The 25,715-nt window shown below is 61.4% G+C and overlaps 1 protein-coding gene across 7 annotated transcripts in view; it reads right to left on the bottom strand.

The window, feature by feature from the left end:
* The window catches only part of CSNK1G2 (casein kinase 1 gamma 2), a 37,812-nt gene extending 15,808 nt beyond the window's left edge, over positions 1 to 22,004 (bottom strand). The window contains exon 1 of one of the 7 annotated variants that reach the window (XR_005814765.1): positions 2,762 to 5,293. The gene's annotated coding sequence lies outside the window, so the exon portion shown is untranslated. Of the gene's footprint in view, positions 1 to 525; positions 1,072 to 2,761; positions 5,294 to 8,624; positions 8,707 to 21,758; positions 21,891 to 21,928 lie in introns of those variants that run through there. The other 6 variants (XM_040537925.1, XM_040537924.1, XM_040537923.1 and 3 more) reach the window with 6 other exon arrangements.
* Between the last annotated feature and the right edge of the window lie 3,711 nt (positions 22,005 to 25,715).

Raw genomic sequence — 25,715 nt, 5'->3', positions numbered from 1 at the left:
GGGGGATTTCATGCCCAGACTGTTTGCACAGAGTCAGGCGGCCGACAGCCAGAGCCCTGGGAGCTCCAGTCCCTGCTTTCAGGATTATTATTATTATTTTTTTTTTTTTTTTTTGAGTTATGGGCCAGTCTCTGCATGGGAATTTCAGACAATGGAGCGAGACAGGGCCCTAACAGAAGGGAAAAAATACATTTCTAGCCTTAATAAATACTGCTTCCTGTGAGCACTTGTGGAGACCGCGCTGCCTCCCCCGGCCGAGGCAAACATCCGCAGCGGCGCAGCGCGACAGCGGCCCCCGGAGCGGCCGCCCAAAGGAGCCCAGCTCTGAGCCCCAATTTCGGGCTGCGGGGCCGGGTGTGCCAGCGGGCTGCCATGCTCTGAGCCCCCCGTTCCCAAAGCAGGGCAGATGTGTGAGCGAGGGCAGGGCCAGCAGCTTCTCCCCGCGTGGCGAATCTATTTTTGCCGCTGAGAAGCGCCAAGGAGAGGCGACGCCTCCCCGCACCTCGGCATGAAAGCGGGACCCACCTCTTTGCGCGGTTTCAGCGACTGGTCAGGCTTTCCACTATGTGCCGTGGAGGCAGCTCTGGCTCTTAGAATTGAGAACAACCTCATTAGAAACATTTGGTAAAATCCCAGGACTCCGGTGGCTTTGAAGCAAACGGCCCCGCCGGACTTGTGAGAGCCAAACCTGCGCTGGTCCGGCACAGCCACCTCTGGACGAGCGCCGGGGATCGGGATCTGCCCCACGCTGTCACCCAGGGGTAGCCGCGTCACGGGGAAAACACGTCCTGGTAAAACCACCAGGCATTTTTGCATTTCCAACATGAATCCTCACCCAGGCCTCACTCAGTCAAGAAGCCTCAGAGAAGCACCTTCCAGGCTGCATTTGTTGGCCTGGCGTCAAATCTGATGCAAGATGAGACTAAGAAAACTTCTTTCTCTCTTCTGGGGGGCGGGGGGAGAGGAAGAGTAAAAAAGAAATTGGCCTAAAGTTTGATGGGAGAAATTCCAAAGCAAGCTGTGGTCTTAAAACAAATAAGCGCTCCCCTGCCCTGCAGCATTTGCAATGTGAAGTGCTCCAACCCAGGGAACCTGAAACTGAAACAAGCTGCAGACAAGTGCAAGTGACGTGAGCACCTCCCCAAAACAGAACCACAGAGACACTGAAAGTACCATAAAGGGGGCAAACCAACACCCAGAGATCATCGGAAAGGCAGGGAAGGGGTTGGTGGTGTTTTTGTTTAAGTCTCGGGTTCTCTTTTATTTGCCATCTGGTTTTCAGCTTGCCAGGTCTGCTCCAGTCACATTTACAAGCTATTCCCCGCAGTCATGGGGGTGAGAAAAAGAGGCTGGGGGGTTCTTTTTTTCTTTAGAGAAAAACAAAAACAACCCCCTGCAGTTCCAGTGCTACCCCTTGTCTCTGAGACCCAGCACTCCGGAGTGAGGCTCCCCCCCACATATGCAAGACCAAAACGCTGAAAAAAAAACCCATCTTTTTAAAATTTCTTTCCTGTGAAACCTTGTGGCTGACGAGAAAGGGTTTGTACAATAACATCTGGGGCACATTGTTCTGGGCCCTTTATACACACACACAGTTCCTGGCCCAAAGAGGTTACAATTAAGCAGGGCAAGACAAAAGAGGGGAAGAGGAGGGGAAAAAATAGCAGCCCGGCGCAGGGAAGCGATGCCCAAGGTCACCCCGAGCGAGCCCGTGGCTCTCCTCAGGGCAGAGCACGGGCGCCCTGGCCCAGCCACGTCCCGCCGGGCGCTCGCTGCGGCGCTGCCACCTCGTCACGGAGACCCGGCCAAGACGAGCCCCGGTCCCTGCAAGCCCTCAGCACCGCCGCTCGGAGCCGGTCTCCCCGTGCACTCTGCGCCTTGCGAGCGGCAGAGGAACACAGCTGCCTCCAGATGAAAGGGAGAGAAAAGCTTCTTGAGAGCACAAGGAAGAAAAGCCCTTGACGCTGCGCAGCTCAAAGCACAGATCCCTGCCAATTAAAAGCTAAAAATAATCACAAATACCCTGATGTCCCAAAGGACAACCCATCAGCTGGCTCCAACACAGAAATCCAGACCAAGAAGCAACCGGTGGCCTTACACAGCCAAAACCCAATAAATCTTAAAAGTTTAAGAAGCAGATGAAGTCTTAGCTTACAAGGAGATCAAAAGTCTTAAAACAAAGGAAGATCCAGAGTGTTTAAAATAAGCTGCAGACGGTCCCAGATGATGTCTGGAAAGGTTTGTAGTTAAAAATGCGTTCCAGTCTTCGGCGCCGGCAGCCAACCCCGGTCATGACGGAACGGGGAAGAGCTGTGCCACGACAGCGAGGTTTCCCAGAGCTCTCAAAAACCCCACCAGGTTTCCCCAGAGCTCGATCTCTCCCCCAGGAGCCCGCAGTGAGTGGGCAGGAGCGAGGCGGAGGTGGGAGAGGGACCGGGGGCAGCTCTGAGCAGAAGCAACCCAGAAGCACAGCGAGCCAGGAGGCACCGGTGCTGCCGGCCACCTCCAGCTTTTGAGCAGTCGGCAGAGGCGCGAGCACCAGGACGCAGCCTCCAGGCACGACCGCAGCGCCGCCAGCCCCCGCCGCTCCTTCGCTAGGGCCCCCTGGCCATCTGAAAAGCCGTGCGGTCGGCTGAAATTGCACCCTGCCAAAAATAAACAGTGGGCAAGCGGAAGGGGGCGAGAGTCACTGAGGCTGCGGGGATAACGTGCGGCTGGGGCCGGGGAAAGCGGCTCCCGGGACCGCGTTTCAGCGACCTACCTGCAGCTGGAAGGCCCGCGGAGCTTCCCCGGGACGTGCTGTCACCTGCACAGCAGCTCCGCTCCTTGGCGTCAGCCGCCGCTTGGGTTGCGGCTCAGCGCCAGCACAAAACCACCCCGCGAGCTGGTTCCCTCCGCCAGCCGCTTCTCAGCACGGGGACGCTGCTCCGCCGGCGGCCCCCGAGGGAAGCAGCGCTGCCGGTGGCGGGGGAGAGGGTAGGAAGCCCCCGGCTGGAGACGAGGCTGAGGTGTTAAACGCTGGGGACAGCAGCTGGGGAATCTCCTGGGTCTGAGAAAGCAGGAAAGGCCCTCGGTGCCGCAAATGGAGCCAAGTGTGCTCACAAAATTAAGAAGTTGAAACTCAAGCAGCAAAGAGAGGCACATGAACAGCAAGAGGGTGGTGGCAACGTCTGACCATCGAGCCGCGACCTCTCCATCTCCCCTCCACGCTACGCGGGGGCACCCGCAGCAAGGGCAGGTCTCTGCACTCGTGGGGAGACCTCATCCGGGGGTGCAAGGAGCTGCAGGATGAAAACAGAAGCTGAAAAGGGGCAAAAAAAAAGTTCCCAGCCCAGTGCTGGGAACGGCAGCGGTACAAAAAGCCCTCCTGAGACGCAGGCTCGACGCACGGCCACAGGCGCCACGCGCTGACGGGGGCACGGAGCGCAGAGGGCACCAGGTGCTGGAGGAACGAGGCTGCAGCTTGCAGGCAGACCGCGCCGGCTACTTCAGAGGGTGGGAGCTGGCCACGAAGCCACCTGCTGCAAACACCATCCCTGGACCGAGAGGAAAGGAAAACCTTCTGAAGTCCCAAATCCTTCCCGCTGGGTCTGCAGCGCCCCGTGCTCCCCGGGGCTGACAGGAGTCGCCCTCTGGGCTGCAGCTCCTCACTTTGGTAACTCTGAGCGCTCCGAGAAAAACCCTGTCCGCACAGCTGCCACAAGAGGGAAATCCAGCGGAGTTTCCAAGGCGTAAAAACCACTTCTCGTACCCTGGGAATTCAACGGGCAACCCAAGGTGGTCCGAGCCCAACGCCAGCACATCCTGCAGGACAGCCAAGGTGACCGGCACACCCGGAGCGGCAGCGGGAGCTTGCCCGCGTACAAACCCAGCCCGCCCCCCCGCTAGTGAGCTGACGGTCAGCAACATGCACGGGCACACCTTTACGGCGGGACGGGAGCGCTCCCCCAGCTTCGGCACCAGCGTAACCACGTGGGCTTCAGACCCCTCCCTTCCCCAGCCGCCCCCGTGGCGGCACCAGACCCCGCTCGCTCGCCTTCCCTTCGCCCTGCCCGCACACCGGTGGGACGGCCCCACGCAGCGGCACGGCTCCAAGCGCGGCTGCCCGCGCACGGGACACACGGGGCAGGCTCCTGCCCTCGCCTCGGGGGCGGCACCGCGCTCCATCGCGTGCTGCCAAGCTCCCCGCGACGCGAAGCCTTCGCGCTGGTGGGCGCCGAGCGGATTTTCGAGGAAACAAGACAATTGGTAGGAGGTTCTTTTGTTACGTGAAGAGTCCTTCCAGCACTTGGACTCGGGCAGTTCACGCTGACCTTTGGCTTGGGCAACAGGAAAGCCGTAAGCTGGAAGCGCAGGCTCCTCTCCCCGCCTTGTGCTGCCAGGCTCGGCGACGCAACGGGCTCCCCAGGGACCCGCCGAGCTTCCTCCAGCCCTGGGCCGCGCAGCGCCTCGCTCCTTCCCACTGCAGGAGCGCGATCGGCTCAGACGTGGGTCCACAGCGCGGGCCGTCACCTGCTGCTTCCCCACGAGGAAGAGGGGAAGTTTGCAGCTGGGAGAAAACCCGTCCCCGGTCCTCATTCTAGGGAAGGCTCCGACACGGGCTGAGGAGCCAGGGGGACGGCACGGCACCGCGAGCTGCTCCACGCCACACCTCCACCAGCTCCCGCTCTGCTCAACCCGAACCAACCCACCGGGCAGCAGATCGGTGTGTTCTGGCCCGATTTCCTCCTCCTTCCTCAAGGCAAGAGCGGCGCTTTGAGAGAGGAACTCGGGGCACCCAGCTCGGGGCGCGAGCACCTTGCCCAGGAGAGCGGGGCCAGCCCCGCGGTGCCGGAGGACGGACTGCCGCGTGGTGACAGCCCCTGCGGAGGGCGGGGGTGAAGGGCTTTTTGGGGGGGAATCCCTGAAAATCAGGAAGTCCTGAAAGCAGCTGCTTTCCCAGCAGGGCGAGACGCTTTGTGGTTTCTGCAGCCACAAGAACGTCACCCCCAGCCCCAGCGGGGTCGGGTTAAGCAGTGACAGCCTTGGGGCCTCCTCGCAACGGCCGAGGCCTTTCCCTGCTCGCAGCCAGGCGGGACCAGCGCAGCGCTGTTTACTCCATTTCCTCCTCTGTGCATTCACGGTGGTGTCAGCACAACAGGAAGCTCTTGTTAAACCCTTCATTACTTCACTGCCGACGCAGAGCCGTCGGGGAAGCCGGGCGTAGCGCAGTGTGTTTCGGGAGACGGGGCAGCCTGGCAGCTCCGGCTCAGGGCTGGGATTTCAGAGCTCGCAGCTCCGGCTTCCCGGCCCCTCCGCATCCCAGCCGTTACGCTGGGATAACAACCCCCTGCATCTGCTTTGGCCATTCGAGCTCCCTGGGGAGACGCTTGGCTCCTTCTCAGCTTTTGAGCAGCGCTGAGACCTCAGTAACTTTCTCCCTCCCCCTCCTTCAGAGCATCCTTCAGGGAACAGCCCCAGAACCGGCTGAAGACCTCCCGCCTCGGCCAGCAGCACCGTGCCACGGAAGCCGCCCGCCGTAGCTGCCAGGTCACCGGCCAGCTCGTGCCCACGAGCAGCCCGGAGCTGAAGGCCCGCAGCCGGCCCTCCCGGCGGCTTCCTCGCAGGCGGTTCCATCCCTGGTGGCACCGACACCGGTCCACATCTGCAGGCTGCTGCGGGACTGCGGCACCCAGTACCCGGCAGACGCAGCCCCAACGCCACGGTCACTGCACCGGGAGCGCCCCAAGCGCCGGTCCCCTCTCAACACCGAGCAGCCACGGCTGGTCCCCCCCAGCCTGGTGGCGCAGCGTGGTTTCCCTTTTGGCCCCACCAGGTTTGTATAGCAAGGACATTTGCAAGGGAATTTTGTCCAAAACTTATTTTTTTTTTCATCCCCCTTCATCCGAGTTGTTTCTTGACAAGAGGAAAAAAAACCAGGAATAAAGCCAAGGCTAATGTTTCTACCAGAATTTCTTTCAGTCTTCAGGGAAAAAAAAAAAAAAAAAAGAAACCCTAAACTGTAGAAGCAAAGCTTTTAATCCGACATGATCCGAGCATCCTCGTTCCAAACCTCCCCTCCCTTCCTGGCCTCCCAGCTCCCTGTGAGGACATGGTGTGTCCGCGGGAGGACACAGGGCTCCACCCGCACGCGCTCGGCCCCGCAGCACCGGGCGCTCGCGGCAGCTCCAGCAAAAAAAAAAAAAAAAAAACACCACCAGCAGGGCAAATGACCGGCACCTCCAGCTATGGAGTTAACCTGGAATAAATAACAACAGTAATAAAAAAAGACCGAGGAGGAATGCTTTGAGCTTCTGTCAGAGATTAAAGCATTTATCATGCGGGGCTCTATTGCCATACCACCCCTGCAACCCTCTGTGGCTCTCGACCACGTCCCAGAAACATCCAAGCCACAAAAATATCAGGATTAGAGAAGTTAATAATAAAGCATTTGATGTTTTTACCCCCTTCCCCCCCCCAACCTCCTGAGCTGTGAAAAAGATGGGTTTTTCTTCCTGCCTTGCAGTGCCTGGCTTCCTCCTCCAGCTACCGCGTCTATTCGGCCGCTCTCTGAACCAGAGGAGCTCTCTCCTCGCTGGCCATTCCCTTCCCCGGCAGACCTTTAGGCACTGCGCTCTGGTCACTTCTTCACCTCCAGCTCCAAGTCTCTCCCCATTTACTTTCTCCCAGCCTCCAAACGTTCGCGTGGCTTTTTAATGGGTTCCAGCGATTTCTTCAGTGCTTTTTCTTTAAGGAAAGAGTTGTGCACTACATCTTGCCCTCGACAACAGTAAGGGAAGTTGAGCCCCAACACCGCAGCAGAGGACGTCCCTATTGACGGGGAGGCCTGCTTCACGGCTCGGCGGCCTGACAAGCGCTCAGCTACCCCGAGTCCCCACAATGCAAAACCAATAATGACTCACGCGTGATTTCATTGAGATCTGTCGAGGTGCCGGGCTGACGTTCAAAACCATCGGACTGCTTCAGAAGCAGAATCTCAGCCGTTCGGCACATTCCAGCAGAAGCAGCACCGCTAACGATGTGGTCGGGGCGGGGAAAGGCTCGAGCAGCCAAGGCTCTCGCTGCACACGCAGCGTCCCCTCCGCACAGGGCCCGACCCAACGGAGATGCACAAGCGAAGCCTGTTAGCTGCTGCCCAGACATAACGAAATTAAACGAGCAGCAAAACTGGAGAAAAACACCAAATGGGATTTTTCAGCTCGTGGCAGAGCCCAGGTGGGTGCAACAGCAACGCTCCGAAGGTAACAGGGATAACACAACCTCACACGGAAGCGCGAGCTCCTGGTGCTACCGCGGCTTTAAGACATCTGCTCCTTTCCGAGGAGAGCACAAAGCTCGGGCCAGAGCGCGGCCCTGGCAGGTGACGCAAGCTCCCAAGGCGAGGATGCGCATGCATATCAGCAGCTTTACCAAAAGTCGGCTTTCCGGCCGTTCGGCAGCAATTACCTGGCACCCAACAATATCCAGTAAGGGAACGGGTCCGTCTTTAACCAACACAAGCGGGGCAGTTTTGATTCCTGTCTGCTCCCCACTTGCATAAGCAGAAATGGAAATCGACGCGCTTCGGACAGTCAGAATCCAGAACACAGACCCTTAACAGTTTTAAACACAGAGAAGCTTGCAGAGGCAACACCTGAGCGCCTCAATAAAAGCGGCCACAAAGCAAACTCCCCGCAGCATCTCTCCGCTGCTGCGCATTGCTCTGCGATTTGCTTCCAGCTGAATATAGAATTTCACTCTTTTCGTTGGATCCCCATCCAAAGCAGTTACACCTGGATGGAAAATATGAACAGTGCTTGACCAAAGAGCCGGAAATACCACGACTGAAATTTCAGCAGCAGCACAGGAACCAAGCAAAAAGCTAAAAATACTTCTCTAGGAAATATAGTAATAGTAATAACAGTAAACATACACATGCTAAAATAAGATCAAATCTGAAAACTCGACCGGGAGAGATCAAACACAGCACGAGTCAGCCAAATCCACCCGAGAGCCAAGTGCCCAGTCGAGTCCATTCATCTCTTTGGGCTCATCAGCCACAAACTTAAACTTCCAACTGCAGAATTCACGAAATCTAGCAGAAAAAGCACTGAAACTTCATCAGAGAGGCTTGAATGGCAATATCGCTGCGGCTGACTTTTACAAACCCCGCAAAAAGAACGAGCAATTGGCCCAAGCGAGTCCCAGGGCAGGCACCCCCCGGGTCTCGAGCCACGCGCACCCCACGGGCCCCTGGAGCACGGTCCCAGTGCCGGACCCACAGCGTGTGGGAACAGCGGCAGCACCGAACCACCGCGGGGATCGGGGACACCAAAACCCGGGTGCCGAGAGACGCCGAGACCAACACAGGGCCGTGGGGCTGCCCACCTTCCCCTCCAGCCCGGCTCTGGGATGCTGCCAGCGTCTTCTCCCTGTCCCCTACGCCTGCCTCTGCTGGCCTAGAGCAGCGACAGCTCTCCTCTCGGCTCCGGGGCCCGCAGAGGCTTTGCTGCACTGCTGGAAGGCCGCGGAGCAAGGGGCCAGCTCCAGCCCGACGCTCTGCTGCCTGTACAGCACGGCTCTGGTGTTCCGTGCACAGACGGAGCAATTTCTGTCTTGGAAAGTGCAACTCGCTCCACCGTTACCGTAAGGAGGACGCGGCAGGCGGGCAACCAGAGCTGTAACCCTTCTTCTGAACAGCAGCGGAAAAGACACAGGCTCGCCCTCTGCCCCTGCGGGAGGTAAGTTACACAAGGCTGTAATTCTGCAGAATCTATCGCATCTTAGCAGTTCAGCACTCACACAAAAAAAACCTGATTAGGACGTTGAAGTGGTTTCGGTTTTACTCATGCAGACTTGGTAGTGCTAGAAGAAAGGAAGTTCACTACAGGCGACGCAGAGCCTCTGGCTGGGGGAGCTCAAAGGACAGCAGCCAGAGCCCAACGCCCGGCTCTTCGTCTCCACGGGACGCAGGCGGGCGCCCCGGCCAAGACGCTGCCGATGCCTTTCAAGCTCCCGCTCGGCACAAGCGCGGGATTCACTGGGGCACTTCACACCCCAGCCGCTCACTCCAACAAGTGGTCTCAGCCGGCGAGTCCCTCGCATGCGCCGGCTTTTGTGGCTCTGCCGGCGGGTATTTATTGAAACCAGACAATGCCTCCCCAGCACAGCGAGCTCCGGTTCGACACCAGACGCTAATTAAATCCGTGCTGCTGCTGGAAGGCAGAGCTGCGGAGGAAGCAGCTGCCTTCCAAAGGCCACAGCAATTGGCCGGCGAAGAGCCGCTCACCAGCCCCGCACCCCGCACGCCCGCTCCCCACGGCCACGGGGACCGGGGTAAGAGCAGCTCCTGCTGCTTCTCTGAGCGGTCCCCTCCTGCCCAGCTCTCCCACTGCTTTCACTGTCACAAGCACGCTCACCTTGAGATAGGGGCTGCGGAGGTTCTGCTTCTACAGACGAGACCCACCAGCGCTACTTACTCCGACCAGAGCACAACGGAGCGCGTCTAGCAGCAGCCGGCACCAGCCCCAGGGAGCTCCAGTGCCCACAGCCCAGGGGGGTCTGACTTGGCCCAGCCCCGTGCTGCAGTCCCCAGCGCTCACCCAAAGCGACGCCCGAGGTTTGCATTCAAGCCTGGTCATCCCCTCGCAAAAATCAGCTCCCAAAACTGCCCGCACCCCAACCACCACGTCGCTTCTGTACCCCAGGCAGGGAGAAGCGCAAGGAGAGCCACTGCTCAAGCGGCTGCCAAGCACGGGCCTCTGAAGATGACTAGAGAGCCAGGGCCGGCAACATGCTCAAGGCGGGCAGTCCCATTCCGTATTTCAGCCCCTGCCGCTGGACACAGATCTTTTTTAACCGCCTCTGCTTCACCTGCAGGGCAAAACCCACCCTGAAGGCTCTGCCACCCTTCCTGCTGCCTGGGCTCATGACACGGAAGGCGAGTGCCCGCAGGCGCGGGACATGAGCCGCACAAGAGCGTCGGCCCCAGGCACGGCCGTGCCCTCGCTGCCCTTCCCAGCAGCGCAGGAGTCGCCTTTTTTGTCTTTTTGCTCTGACGGCAGGTTTGTGAGCAAGGCAAATTCCCCTTCCAGTGCCTTCCCGCCCACCCCTGGGGCTCGCAGCCTGCTGAGCAGTCACCGGGCAGCAGCGAAAAGAAGGTTTCTAGATAAATACGCGGTTCTCACCCGGCAGCCTGGAACAACCACTTCCATTTCGCATCTCCCGTCTGAGGCCAGAACACCTCCTCCTGTGCCACTGCAGCCTGAAATAAGGTTAAGACCATCTCTACCAGCACGCTGCTTCCCCAGCACTGTCCGCGAATACTCCCGTGTCCTCAAAAGCTAACACTTTTTTTTTTTTTTTTTTTTTTTTATAAGAGCAATATCAAGCACCGCTTGCCTTTCTCTTGACAAGGCACCTGAGCGCGCGTCAGGCAGCGTGGACAGGAACAGACGTGAAGGCAAAGGTGCCGTCGGTCTCACAGGCAGCCAGACGAGAGGAAGGCTTCCTCCCCTCCTCCTCCGCAGCCAGAGACGTGCCGCACCTTTGTGCTGCGGCAGCAGCGAGCTGCCCCGCCTCGTGCCCGGCAGCAGAGGCTGCGGTGCCTGCCCAGCACAAGGCAGAGGCTGCGGGGCGCACGAGGACTTCGCCAGCGCACCCGGAGGCGTGGGCTTCGCACTGCTTGCTGCTAGGAACTTCGGGCTCTTCCCTCGCCCCTCCGAAGGGGAGGTTTTAAATGCGCACGCGTGCTGAAGCCTCAGCGTGAGGTCAGGTGGATGCACAGCAAGCTCCTGAGGATCTCAGAGCCCCAGTCTGCTCTCGCCACCAAAGCAGGGCGAGGGGAGCACGTCCTGCGGCCCCAGCCCTCTCTCCACAACATCGTGCCCGTGGGTCCTGCAGCCTCGAATCCCACACATGCTTCCTGCCGGCACCGAGGGATCAGCTGTAGCCAGGACGAGGGCTCCACAGCTGTTCTCCAAAGGAGCAGACGTTTCCCAATCGCTTTCCTCTCACAGAAGCCAACTCCTGGATGCGCGCAGCTCCCTTCCCTTCCTTTCCTGCCCTAGGCCCAAGCTGGGTGCAGGCTCCAGCCCTCCCATCCACCTGGGGGAGATTTCCTCCCGGCAGGACTGAACGCGGTGCAGGAAAGGGCCGGCAGGCTCCCAGACTTGGCACTTTCTCCTTCCCACAGCACTCGGACAGGCTCCCAGATAACCTCAGGAGCCCGCAGGCAGCGGAGGCTGGAAACCGCAGCCCTCCGACGCTCGCACCACGGGTCTCCCGCGGCACAGCCAGCCTGAAAACGGCTGGAGCAGGCTCAGGATCGCTGAACAGCTCGGGGCATCTCCACTTGCTCCCAGCTTCCAGGGACCAGGAAACCGAGATCCAGCAGCACGTCGCTGAGATGGGGCCCTGGGAGCAAGCAGGGGAAAGGCGGGACGGCGCAGGGCAGTCGGGAGCCTGAGCAGCAGCGAGCAGCAGCCTGTGGCTGACGGGCACAACCCGGCTCTGACTGCAGGTGATGCTCTCTTCTCCTCAAAGCCACCACCTCTGGAGGGCAGGACATCCCTGCTGCCCACGCTAGATCTGAGCGCCAAGCCTACGGGGGACTTTCTTCATGCCTGTGACCCCAACTTCCCACGTGGCCACACGTGAGGGAACCCCTCTGATGATCCCCTCCAGGCAGCCAGAACCGTCTGACTGGAGCCCAGCTCGCTGGGGAGCTGCAGACAACGCCAGGCGTGGACGCTGCTCTTTCCAAGCGTGCCCTTGCCGCCCCGAACACGTACAAAGGCTCGGATCCATCACACCACACAGGACACTCCATGGGACATCCTCTCCACCGGGCTGGCTTCCACACCGTGCGGCTCCAGGGGCTGGGCACCCACCTCCTCCCCTCTCAGCTGGGCAGGGATCAGAGCAGCAGCGTCGCCTCTTGTGTCTTCCTGGTGCTCCCAGGCACAAGCTCCAGGGGTTTTCCGGACGGCTGACGCAGCCAATAAACGTCCCTTGGCTCCTGCACTGCTCTTCGCAGCAGGCGGCTCGAGGTACTTCGCTGGGGAAGTGTCGGTACAGAGGAGGGAACCGAGGCACGCAGCTGCTGGACGTCGCACAGAAAGCGGCAGCACAAGCGGGAGGAAAGCCGGGTCCCGAGCGCTGCCGTGCCCCGTAACCTCGCCTGCACACGCGGCCCTGCCACAGGGACCTTCCCTGCACGGGACAGCCCTGGAAACTGGGGAGAAACCAGGCAGTTTTTTTTTCCAAAAGCCTTCTCCAACACTTCTCAGAGGCACGGCGAATGGCGGGGCTCCCTGGCCGCTCGCAGGAGCCGCGCTGAGAGCCACGCAGCACCGGGGGAAGGATGACCACAGCCCGCTGCGCCTGCTGTCCCCACGATTCGGGCTCATTCCTCATCCCATGGGGCAGGCTGAGCCCTGCGGGGCCCGCAGCAGGAAGGGCTTTCCAGAGGGGTCGCCCCCAGCCACGTTTCACCGTGGGAAAAGGGATCCGCGAGGGCGGCGGGGAAGCGTACGGCCAGGCTCCGCGCGCCGACTGCCAAAGGCTCGGGCACGGCACACCACGTGACAGCAGGCTTCCTCGGCCCTCCGCAGAGATCCGCTCGCCCTCGTGTCGTGCGTACCGCTCCCAAACCCCCGCTGTCAGCAGGAGCTGGGGCGGCAGAAGCACTTTGAACGGTAGGGTTTGGGATTTCTTCCCCCGTAACCCACATCCTTTTGACAGAACCGGGTTCGGAGGCAGCTGCAGCGGCAGCTCTGGGGTGGCCTTTTGCAACACGAGGCAGGGACGAAGGGGTGCCCGGGCTCTTCCGTCACCAACGTGCAGCTAATTGCAACTTCCCCAGCTCCCCTGAGGTCACGCAGAAGGAGGGGATGGCACGGGCGATGGAAGCAGCCCCATCACCCCCGGAGGCGAGGTACAGGGGGTGTCACTCACCGCTGACAAGGCTGCTTCCACCCCTGGGCCGCAGGGCTGCGGCTCTGCCGAGCGGAGCTGTCCCGCATTCGAGCGGGCGCCGCTTCTCCCTCCGCGCCCTTCCTCGGGCTGCTCGAAGCCCCACGCGTTTCCTCCCAAATTACCGCCAAGCCTTAAGAGCTGGGAGGGGAAGGAGGAGGGTGGAAGGGAAAGCGTCGGGGGCGGTTTCACAGGGAAACCTCTCCCCTGAGCCGTCGAGCTCCCCGTGCTGGGATGCCGGCAGCGCTTCCTTACTGGAATCGAGCCGCCCTGCCTTACGTGCGCTGCTCCCAGCTCTCCGCCCGACGGGAACAGCCGCCCCGGGCCTCAGACAGGACCCAGAGCCCAGACCGGGGGGAGAAATGGGCAGCAAGGAGGAGCAGCGCAATTCATCTGTACCACGGGCAGAGGGATGCGCGGTGGCACAACATCCCCCGGCTCACGCGCAAGCGTCAGCAGCGCCTGCAGAGGAGCAACGAGCGATGCAGGAGGCATTTATCTTCCCACCCCCCTGGTACAAGACCGAGCAGCTCAGTGCACTGCACCTTCTTCCTCGCAGCCTCTCCCTGAGGTACGCAAGCGACCTGCTTATTTCACAGCCGGGGAAGGGAAGCCGTGCGGAACCCTGACGCGTCGCTGATCTCGCCGAAGAAAAGGGGGCAGCGAGGGATGATCCCCGACCAACCGGAGGTTCGCTGCATCGCGTTCAGTCCTAGACAGACACCCCAGCCTGCTGGCTCGCAGGGAGGGATAAGCAGAGGGGCCAGAGACCCGCACCCCGCTCCTGGACGTGCCACGGATGGTTCAGCACCTTTTCACTCCTCCACCCCGCGGTTCCTCACCCAGGGAATCGGATTCACAGCCCCTTACTGAGCGCCGCGACAGCTCCGTGGATGAAGGCCCCGCTGTGGTTTGCCACCAGCCTCCACAGCGGAAGGGCATGTTCCAAAGGCTGGTTCTCACCTTCCCTCCCTCCCCATCTGTGAGCGTTTCACGAGACCCCGAGGCCAGGGCCGAAGCAGGAACACCACGCAGGCGGCTACAGCCAGAAAGGTGCTCACAGAGCCGCTGCTGGCTGGGAGACAAAGAGCTCCGTGTGGAGGCTTCCCAAGGGGTTCAGCCGAAAGCCAGCCAGCCCTCGAGCAGGTGGATCTGCTGCAAGCTCGCTGGTTCCTCCCTTTGCCTTCCCTGCTCACGATTTGCTTCTCTGGGCCCTACTAAAGGGCTTAATTTATAACGTCCGAGGATCACCTGCAAGCGGCAGCAGACAGGACGCGCCCCCAGGAGCGCCCACTCCATCCTGCTGCTCTCAGCACCCGCAGCGCTGTTTGCGTGCACAAACCAATCCTTCTCCCTCCGTTCCGGGCTCGCACCTCCCTGGCTTGTCCCAGAAACCCCAGCCAACACACGCTCGCCCTTCTCCAGAGCACGCTTCCATCTGAAACCCAAACCTTTTCTTCTCTTCCTGTGTCCATCACTTGGGTTTCTTGTTCCCGTCACCTCTTCCAGCCCCTGCAGGGAGCACTCAGCTCCCCCGGCCTCCCCATCAAAAAAGGGAATTTTTTGCAGCCAATCTGGGGGCCCAAACCCATCCACACATTACAGAAGAAGACCAAGATGTCCCAGAGCAGCACGGCGCTGCTGGGCGCCCGCCTGCGGTCAGCCCCGCAGCACGCTCAGCGGGCCCTGCTCGGGACCACGAGCCCCTCCAAAACCTTTTACGCCGGGGCTGCACCACCGGAGGGGCTCCAGGCTGCCGCTGCCAGAGCACTTGGGCTGCCCGGACACAGCTCAGTTACCACCAGATGCTATCAGGTGCCTGCAGAGTACGCAAACCGGGGCAAAAAGTCAGTTTGCCACCTTCCTGTAGAGCCCCCCGATCCCCACTCCCCTCCCAACACCAGCACCCTGCCGGCTTCCAGGATGGACAGGGCTCGGACTCGCTGTGACAAGACCATTTGTGTCCCCAACGGCAAACCCATCCGGAAGAGCTGGAGCCACGCTCCGAGCTGCCCCAGCTGGGCTCTGCTCTCCGGCCCGCAGCTTCAGGCGGTGATTCAGGGCTGCCTGCAGGTCCTTTGCTCCAGGGGAAGGAGGGAGCTCCCAACTGGGCAAAGCCCTCCTCGCTAACGCCGGGCGCCTTTGATTTTGCTTCAGGAGTAAAGGCGCTCTTCTTTACCTATGCAAAGCTCCGCTAAAATGGTCAGGGGTGGCCAAAGGAGCAACCAAGAGCAGCGAACACGCGGCTGGGGCAGGGGCTCGCCGTGCCCCTGAAGGCCAGACCACGCCCAGCCCCAGAACCACTCGGCCGGCCTGCAGGGGCACCTGAGCCAGCGCGAGGCGGGAGAAGAGCAGCGGGTTCCTCCCCGTCCCCACTTCCTCACGTGCCCACTGAATCCACGCTTTCCTTCGTGGGCAGGCCAGCACCGCCCCACCTGATCCCGACGTACATCCCTGGCACCCAGCGCATCCCCGCACAGCTGCTCCCTGCCCAGAACCGGGGACAAGCCGCACGCGGACGAGCGGCAGCGAGCGCCCTTACAGCCCTACCGGAGCCGTGCGCTCGTGGCGCGCCGCGAGGGGGATCACACCAAGGTGAGCGAGGGCAGGAGAAGCCATAAGCGCCTCACCGAGCGGGTCCAGGGCACGGGAAATCCTGCCATGAGCAGGATCCGCTGCCGAGGGTTTCACAGCCGCCGAAGACTACGGCAAAAGCAGCAGAGCGCTTCTTTTCTGCTCTGATTCTTCTATCAGGAAGCTTACGCACGCTTCAGCCCGGCTGCCCCCACCGCCGGACGCTGCCCCGGTGGAAGGCAGCTCCGAATGCGCGCCTTGAAATCCCCCGGCAGCGTGAGCGGGGCCGGGGCCGTGCACGCAGCCACACCCAGCGCCGCGTGCCCGAGCACACAAACATTTCCTCCCCGCTGCTGCTCCCGGCTCAGCCAGGGCCGCCCCGTACCTGCCCTGGCCGGGCCGCGGGGAAGGCGGGCGGTTTTACAGACCTGTAAGCGCGGAGACGTGAGCACATTTCCTGTCGGCCCCCCTGCCCCCCTCGAGCCGCCGCAGCGGATGTTCTTCTCTCCGACTTCTTCCTCAAGGCAAATATTTAGAGTCTAGCAGGCATTCCTCATCACAGGAGCAAGTTAAACATTGGCCCGAAAACAACAGCAAGTGCCTTTCAACGCTTCTGGCCGGGGAAGCGTCGCTCCGGACTTTGGTTTCTGGCTCTGAACAGAAAGAGGAGCAGAGCACCAAGCGCCGCGCTCCTGTCCCAGGGGCGGGCGGAACTGGGGCTGCGGCCCCGCCAGGGCCACAGCGGGGACCGCGCCCTGCTTGTGCGCTAGCACGCTTCGGGGCTCTGCTCTCACCGAGCCCGCTGCAGCGCACCCTGACGCCGCGCACACGTTGTTTTGAGACCCGCACTTCTGTGCTCGGAGATCGCAGGGGAAGCTGCCGGGGGCTGCGGGTGCCGCCCGGACTGCAGGCGGCCGGTCGCACGCGCCGGTTCCCCTCCTCGCTCTGTGCCGCCTCTTCTCCTGCCACCCTCCAGCCCGCCGGTGCGGGAGGTGCTCTGGGCTGCGACCACGCAGCGCAGCTCAGCTCCCTGCCAGTCGCGCAGGCTCTTGCGAGAAAACCCCTCAGCGAGGTAGAAGCCGAAGTCAGTGAGCTGGCAGGAGCGGACGTGACTGCCGAGCCAGCCTCACCTCTCCCACAGCAGCCCAGTCAAAATTGTGGCAAATTCCCCAAGAGGAAGCTTCCGCTGGAGACATTTACTGGCAACGCAGCTCAGGTGTGCCCGAACAGCGCGCTGAGGAACAACTCGTGTCCTGCAGCTCGCCGCAGCGCTGTTAGCGGGATAACCGAGCTCCTTTCGCTCTCCTGAACTCGGTGCCCGCGAGGGGTGCCCGGCTCTGCTGCCCCGCTGCAGGCAGGTGGACGGGGAGGGAGCTGCTCCCGCGGCACCCCTCGGCACGGCCCAGCCACGCACCCAGCTCCAAGCGCGGCAGCATGGAGCCGTGGAGGTTGGCCGGGCTGGAATTGCTCTCCCTGTGCTCAGACGCCTACCGCAGCACTGCGGGAACCTGCTGTGGGCTCCTCTTCCCGGCTCCCCACCACCAGGCAGCCACCCCTATGGAAACAGCACGCGATTCAAACCACCCGCAGGTTACCCTGGAGGAAGCAGCAACCCTGCAGCCCTCGCAGCACTTCCTTTTCCTTCCCCAGCCACGGAAACCCACGGAGCAACCAGCTCCGGTGAGCGGGTTTGTGCAGGGATCGCTGCGGCCCGCGGCAGGGACGACCCCGCGCCCACCAGAGGCGAGCGCTGCTCAGCTGCAGCCTCCCCCGGCAGGCGAACCATGCCCGCAGCGCCCTCGATGTTCTCTGGGCTGGGCAACACAAAAACAAGGCTCTGAGTAAAACCCAAAGACAAGGGGAGTGAACGCGGCCGGGCCGGGGGTGCTCCAAGCAAGCGCTCCACGCGGAAGGTACCGGAAAGCACCTTCGTCCCCTGCGCCAAGAGGACGAGGAAAAAAGGAGAAGAAAAAGGCTCTTCTGCGTTGCTGTTTGTACCTTGCGCTACCCCAAAAGCCAACAGCGGCGACATTTCCTACCTGCAGACGCCGGGAGCGCGGAGCCGTGAGCGGCACGGAGCCGTTTCGCTGCCTTCCGCTTTCACGTCAGATGGCCGTGGGCGCCGGAGCCCGACAGCCAGCCCCGCGCCCTGCCCAGCGCGCTGGGGGTGCAGCCGCTGCTCCCGGCGCCTTCCAGCCCCGGCCGGGGAGGGGGCGCTCCCCGCGCTCGCAGGGCCCCCCCGGCCCCCTCCGGCACCGCTGCCAGTGCGCGGGGGCTGCGCAGCTCTTCCAGAAGGCAGCGGCACAGAATCCAAGGCCAAGCCCACCGTTAACCTCTGGTAGCGAACTTCACCTCCCTCTCAGGAGGGCAAAGCCTGCCCATCACCTGCCAAGCATCTCCTCCGCCACCTGGAGGGTAAAAGCCAGGCCTCCCTCACGCAGCATTGCATAACGTTAAACGACAAAGGGCTGCAGGACGCCCTCTGGTTAGGGGCTGGGTGAAAATGAACGACGACAAAAAAATTACCGCTTCTTTCCTCCAGCCTCGCAGCCGGGAGCCCAAGGAGAGCCCAACAAACTCTCCTCTCCGTGGGCCACGAAAGCAAGCACGCGCGGCTCGGCCCATGCAGCATTTTCAACCGCCCTGCGAAGTTTGGCCTCTGGGCTGCGGCCTCCGCGAAGAACCAGCTCCTGCATCACCAGGCACGGGATCACCTCGACGCTTCTCGAGCTCACCGATCTGCCGCAACGCTGCCGCTGCAGCCAACGGAAGACAGACGGACGTGCGGTTTTCCACGGGCTGCCTTTCCCCCCAGCCCTCGCTGCGCCGCTTTTCACCCCCAGCACAGCAGCAGCCTCAGAACCCGCAAGGGGGTGAGGGGGGGGGGGAAAATCCCAGTTCGGGACAGCTCAGGGTGGAGGCGAGCCTTGGAAGGGCTGGCCCAGGGTTCACCCCAGCTGCCAAAGCCGCCCAGCAGCCGGCACCACCGCAGAGGCAGGGCAGGAGGAACCCCGGAGCACCTCAGCCAGATGGCTGCTGGGCTCCACGTTGGTTTTTTTTTTTTTTTTTTTTTAAAAACCACTTCCTAGGAACAATGCAGCACCGAAACAGCCGGGGGGGGCTGTGCAACGGGAGGTGCTGCAGCCCCAGCAGGGATTCGGGAGAATCCCCCAGGCGATGGAGGGCGGCCAGCGGGGACCTGGGAGCCGGGAGGGGAGCCCGAACGCTCGGTGGTGGGCTGCTCCAGCAGAACGTCACCTTTTGCTTCCCCCACAACCGAGCCCTGCTGCTTCTCGGCAGCGACGGTCCTCCCGGAGATGCTGCCTGCCCGTAGGAAGTATAAACATCCATTCCAATAAAAACCAAAACTATTTATAAGCACGCAGCTTTTCTAGCGGGAAGAGAACTTGTTCTCCGGCACAACTCCAGAACCAAGGCGACTCCTTCCCCTTCACCCCCTCCCAGGGCACCGGGCACGGCGGGACCGAGCGGCCCCCGCGGCTCCTCGCTACGCCCACAGGTCACGGGGCCGAGGGCAGAGCTGCTCCCCGAAAAGAGCGCCCGGAGGAAGCCCCTCGTCAGCACGAATCCCCCGCCCCTCAGCAGCACCACGAGGGAAGGGGGGGTTAACTCCAGCGGCAGCCGGAAGGGACGGGGGCAGCGCGAGGCACGGCAGGGCGCTGAGCACGCTGCTGGGAGAGAAGGGACGCCTCTGCTCCCCGGCCTCGAGGGCTGCCCCTCTCCTCCAGACTTCCAGCAGGAGGTGCCACCGGCCGAGGCTTCCCTGCGATCTCAGACACCCCCGGGTGCCCGTGGGGCTGCGGGTCCCCTGCTGCTTCCTTCCCCGGCTCGCAGGCGCCAGGGCCAGTCCTTGCGGCCGCTCGGATGCCCTCAGACCGCCGGCTGCCCACGCACCTGGACGGGGGGGTCACAGCCAAGCGCTGCTGCTCCCGGCACAGGGCTTCTCCTCGCCGGGGGAGCTGGGAAAGCCACGGGGGGGGGAAGAGAAGGCTGGAGAAGGCAATCGGGCCCGAGGCCAGTAAACATGTTTATCGGCAGTGGCTCTCGGACATCATCTCTTCCAGCCCAGTGGGGCTGGAGGGGGTGGGGGGAAAATCCTGACTGTCCATAAGCACAGCCCTCCTGTCGTTCCCATTGATCCGCTGAGTCACTCCCGTATTAACAGGTTTGACAACACTCGGGCTGCACAGGAGCTTGGAAGCAGAATACAAAGCAAGAGGCAACGCGAAGCCTCTCGCCATACCGGCAGCGGCACGGAGAAGCGCTCGCAGGGCACAATTCGGAAACCTGCCGAACTGCGAGCGCCAACTTCCTCCCCTCCGCTCGCTCCGAGGAGAGCCGCAACAAGAAACCCACACGCGAGCCCCGCCGCGAGGGCGGCGGCACGGAGCTCCATCCAGCGCCTCCCGAGAAGCTGCTGCACAGGAGCGCGTTCTCCCTGCAAGCTGCTACCGGCTGCACCCCGGCCGGGCCGGTGCGGGCGCGGAGCGGCAGCTGGTTTTGCAGAGAAACCGCCGAAGGGATTCCTGAGGCCTCACAGAACTGCGCACTGGTGACCGGGAGGGCGAATCCCAGGGCAGAGTGGCACGCGAGGGCCGCAGTCCCTACGAGCTAGCGAGGCGATGCCCCAGCACCCGTGCCACCACGGACCCGAGGGAGCCGCGTTTGGGGCAGAGCATCCTGGCCCGCAGCACAACACTCCAAGCCGTCCGGAGGCCCAAAGGTACCAAGCGGCGATAAAATCACCCCAGAACGCCGCTCCTATCTGCAACACCCCAAATTAAACCAAAACCAAACAAAGCTTTGGCGAGTGACAGCAGCCAAGCCTGCCCCGCCACGCGGGAGGCCTCTCCACACGCTCCCCACGGAGGCCTCCTGCCCTAATTCGCAGCAATTCTCTGTCAGACGCGCTGGCAAACCCCAAACATCTCATCCACGCCGTTACATAAGGCCCGATTTTTAAACCTGGCAGCGGTGAGGTGGGGGCACGCCGACAGGACAGCCCAGCGGGCCGGTGAACTTACACACGCCTCAGAGTGTATTCCCAGATACCCACCCACTTGTTGTACGGCAGGAAAACAAACGGATCAGCTAATGAGGCAGCTTCCAAGCCAGCAGTCAGTTTGCACAGAACATGGCTGGGGTCCCTGTTACCTCCACCTTGCTTAGAACACGCGGATTTCACAGCAGCTTGAAAGAACTTTAACAAACTTCATTTTTAAGTTCACAAACACTCTTAGCATGGCTGCTCCCCGTGCTGCTCAGACTGCAAGCCATGCCTCGTAAGAAAAGCCTCGCTCCCTAACGGCCCCCCAAACACCTCCTTATTTCCCTCTCGGCCCGAGGACCCCCTCGGTTCCCTCTGCCAGCCACCAGACAGGAGCCGCAGGCCTCTGGTGGCGGCTCCCTGCTTGCCAGGCTGGCAGGGGAGAGCTGCTCCCCGGCTGCAAACCTCTCCCTGGTGCCGTAGGAACAGCTCGAGTCAGCTCCGTCGCGGCGGGGCAGAAGGAGGGCAGGTTATTCTCCCCGTTTCTCACATCCCCCCGCACCCGCTTTGCTCAAGGAAAAGAGCTATTTTAAATACCAGGCTCGGCGCAGGCCCTTCCCCAAATAAACACCTCCCGGCCCCTCCGGAGGGAGGAAAGCCACATACAAAGGAGCCAACATCCTGCAAGGCCCCGGCTGCGGGGCAGGGGGACACACCCGGGGGTGCCCCGCTACCGGCCCCAGCCCCAAATGGCGCTTATTTTTGGGGGGGGGGGACGGGACGACAGACAGACGGACGGACACACGACGTCGGGGGGGACCCAGGCCTCTTCCCCCAAAGCTCAAAGGAGGCGGCGCGGGGAGGAACCGCAGAGAGGCGGCCCCAGGCCCTCAGAGCCCCCCAGGCCCCTCAGGACCCCCCCGGGCTCCTCGGGCCCCCCCTTAAGCCCCCTCAGACCCCCCTGAGTCCCTCCTCCCAACCCCCTTAACCCCCCTTAGTCCTCCTCAGCCCCCTAAGAGCCCCCCTTAACCCTCCCCAGCCCCCTCAGCCCCCCCACAGCCCCCTCAGACTCTCCCCAGCCCCCCCAGGCCGCCCCCCCCGTCCCCCTCAGCGCCCCAGCGCCCCGCCGCCCCGCTCCCGGTCCCGCCCGGGCCGTGCCGCAGCCCCGGGGCAGCCCCGGCACGGCCCCGGCACGGCCCCGGCGCCCCTCGGCGGCCGTTACCTCGGCGGGTCCCTCAGCCCCGGGCCCCGCAGCCGCTGCCCCGCGGCCGCCTCCCCATGGCGGCGCCCCCGGCCCGGCCCTGCCCGGCTCCCCTCACGCCGCCTCTCGCCTCCCTCAGCAGCGCCCAGCCAGCCACACGGCTACGCCGCCGGCGTAGGCTCCGCACGCACCCATGCGCCCCCCGCCAGGCCGCCGGCGCAAACGCCTTTCCTGAATAGCGAACTCCGGAGCGGAGAGGCCCGGCGCAGCTCGGCGCGTGCGCAGCGGGAGGGAGGCTGGGGGAGCGCAGCGGCGTTGGCGTAAAGCGCGGTCGAGAATAGGAGGCTTGCGGAGAGCGGCGGCGGCTTTACAGCGGCGGGGGGCGCTTTACGGCAGCGCCGCGCTCGGCGGCTCCCGGCGGGGCTTTCCTTTAACCCCTTGTTGCCCACAGCGCTCCGAGGAGGGGCACGGCCCCCTAGAGGGGACAGGCCCTGCTATAGGGGCGGGCCCCTGCTGCCCCCTATAGGGGACGGGCCCTGCTACTACAGGGTACGGGCTCTGCTATAGGGCATGGGCCCCTTGCTGCCCATAACCCCTATATGGCGCAGGTCCTGCTGCAGGCAGAGCTCTGCTATAGGTTGTAGCCACCAGGGAGATATATGCATATGTGTATATATATATATATATATATATATCAATCAAAGTGTAGTGCACAGCTGTAGGGGATGGCCCCAGTTCAGGGACTTGCAGGGACCGGGAGATACATACTTATATACACATATACACACATACCATATATACACATATACCAGGGAGATATATACATATATATGTGGTGTGTGTATATATATATATATATCAACCAAACTGTAGTGCACAGCTGTAGGGGATGGCCCCAGTTCAGGACAGGGAGATATATACATATATATATGAGGGAGATATATGCATATATACACATATACCATATATACACATATACCAGGGAGATATATACATATATATATATATGGTGTGTGTGTATATATATATATATCTCAACCAAAGTGTAGTGGACAGCTGTAGGGGGTGGCCCTGCTTCGGGGACCCGCAGGGACAGGCGGGGGCCCAGCCCTGCTGCCACCCCCCCCCCCCCAGCCTGTCACTTTGGTCCGTTTTGGGTTTATTCAAGTAATTCAGCCGCAGAACACCGCTCCCCGCGGCCAGAACCGCTGCCTCCCCACGAAACGCAGCCGCCGTCCCTGCCCGAGCCTCTGAGAGCGACCCTGGCGCTGAGGGGGAGCAGGCGCCCCGTGGGGTCCTGCTGCTCTCATCGGCGTCACGGCACGGGGCAGACTCACCCCCAAATACCTCGCAAAGGAGCTGGGGTGGTCTGGGGAGAACCCGGTCCTCAGGCTCCACCATCCCCCCAGACGCCCATCTCAGCCACCCCAGCTGCTTGAATCGATTCTCTCCCAGCTGCACGGAAGCGCTCCTGCTGGTGAGCCCCCCTCCCGCCTCGCACCGCTCCTCTGAGGTATTTTTCCCCTGCATGCGTTTGCTTCTAGAAGAATGGCGACATCAGAGAATTAGGACCACGGAACGAGCAACACCGCAAGCCAAACAGGGATCCTGCCACCCCTGGGCCCTGCCCTTTGGCAGCTCCGTCCCCGGCGCGGGGATTCCTGCTGTCGCAGGAGGGTGCAGAAGGGCCGTTACCTGTGCCCCGCAGCTGGAGGTAACGCTTCTCCTAAAGTCCCCAGCAGCAGAGCCGCCCTCCCCTTTTCCTTTTGCACCATCCCAGACCGCCGCATCCCCTTTTTTTCCCCTCTGCGTCCCTTTTGGTGGCACCCTGCGAGCAGTCACACACAGCTCTGCCCAGCGCGGCCCCGCTTCACCTCGTCACCCCGTGGGGCTGTGACGCAGCGGTGCTGATGGGCCCTGGCACCGTTCGGCACCGTTCAGCACACGGTGCGTGTGTCGAGAGCAGCCTGGGCTCAGCCCCGAGGCAGGAGCTGAGCATGGTGATGCTGATGGGTTCCCAGCCTGCTACGGCCCCGGCCTGTGATCCTACAGTGTCTGGGGGCTTTTAACACTGCATCCCTCTGTGCTGGGGGTGGGGGGGGAGGGGAAAGGGGGGAAAAAGGTGACTTAATTAGCACTTTGAGACTACATGAGTTGTCCAGACATTTGGCTTGATACTTTATCCATCCTCTGGAGCAGGAGACAAGAAAGTAAAGAGTTCTGATTTTATTTAAAGTTGGATCTCCAGCATGCCGTAACTTGGCAGGGAATACATGGTGTGCCAGGTGTGGGCTGCAGAGACCTCTACAACTCATGCTATGGAACCGGCTCAGCACAGCGAGTTAGTGAGAAAAGCCAGGGAATTTCTGTTGGGAAAGCATCCAGCTCTGAACCCTGCCCTCCTCCCCAGGGCACGAGTTAATTAGGGCTAATTCGCAAGCAGGCAACACAAAAAAAAAGCACTGCTGTAACTCATACAGAGGAAAAAGCTGCTCGGAGCAGGCAATGTAGTGTTTCTGCCGAAGCATTTGCATTCAGGGCCCGGGAAATGGCACCAAAGTGATAGAAATCCATTAAGAATTGGCCAAGAAAAAAAAAAAAAAAAAAAGAAAGAGCGAGGCCCCTCACAGCATCCCATCCCACACAGCCACAGGGCTCCAGCTGGAGGAGCAGGAGCGCAAAGGGAAGAGCCCCCACCCCGATGTGGGGGTCCGTGGGACTTTTGGGGAGCTCTTTTTGTGGGGCCAAGCTCGGCGGCGCAGCCACTGCCCCATCGCCACTGAACCTTGCCTCCTGCTCCTGCCAAGCCCCTGAGCTCCGTCTCTCGTCCAAGGTGTGCGGCACAGAAAAACACAAGCACCAGGGACCTCCTGCCGTGCTTGTGGCAGCAGCAGGAGCTCAAACCTGCACCTCCTGCAAAGATTTTGAGGGCTTGGAGCAAGAATCTGAGTAAAAGCTGTTTCATCCTCATACTCACCATGTGATGGACACAGCAGCAAGCAGCTGCTGGAAATCCCTGATTTCACACTTCCATAACACAGCCAGGAGCGGAGAGACGGACATTCAGGGTGCAGACAACCAGCAGCCCCCTAAATGCTATTTAATACCTAAACCAGTGCCTGGGGCTTTCCATCTGACCCTGCTGCCTCGCTGAATCATGCTCGGGCCAATACATCAAAGCTGCCATCGACTTTCTGAGAGCCCAGCACAGCCCGGCTGCGGGCAGAGCCAGCAGTATTTGCAGGTGATGCCTGCCTGCCCCGTGCATGCTTGGAGCAAAACAGCTCTGGGAAAAGGTGCTGCTGTGAGACTTTTGTGAACATGAGGACTATGCAGTCTCCTGCCAGCGAAGGTGAGATGCTAATGGCTGCAGAGGGGGCACGAGGCTTTGGAGACGAAGAAAACATTGAGATTAGCAGATGTGGGATCGAGCAGCTGAGATGAAAACAGCTCTTCTAGGATTACGAATCCGCTATGGAGCAGAGCTGGGGTATGAAGCCAGGATAGCATAATTTGGGGGCAGTAAATCCAGCTGCACACTAAACAGAGCAATGCAACTCACCTTTGCTGTCAGACAGCCTGTTTGCCCCAGGGATGATGGGATCTTTCCAGGCAGCAAACCAGACAAGGCAGAGGCCAGCACTGCAAAGGGCCAATGTGAACGTGTGCTGCTAAGGAGAGGCCAGGAAGGAGGGTTCAACCCCGGTGCGCCCCATCACCTGCACTTCTCCATAGCTAGGAAATGAGAATAATGGTAACATCGGTGTAAAACACTTGTCAGGCATCTGCAAGAACACAAACTACAGCACGCCAACTCTTGTGGTGGTCCCCAGCAAGAGGGTGAGCCTCATCCATAAACGCGCTGTTCTTTTAAGGGAAAAAAAAAGTGGTGGGAGACTGGAAGAAAATAGAGATTTCGCCATTTCCCTCTGCCAGATAACTCTGGTTACCTAGGAACAGACACACTTCTCTAATGCA

Source organism: Cygnus olor, chromosome 26, assembly GCF_009769625.2.
Source record: "Cygnus olor isolate bCygOlo1 chromosome 26, bCygOlo1.pri.v2, whole genome shotgun sequence".
NCBI lineage: Eukaryota > Metazoa > Chordata > Aves > Anseriformes > Anatidae > Cygnus > Cygnus olor.
This window is presented reverse-complemented; position numbering and strand designations above follow the sequence as displayed.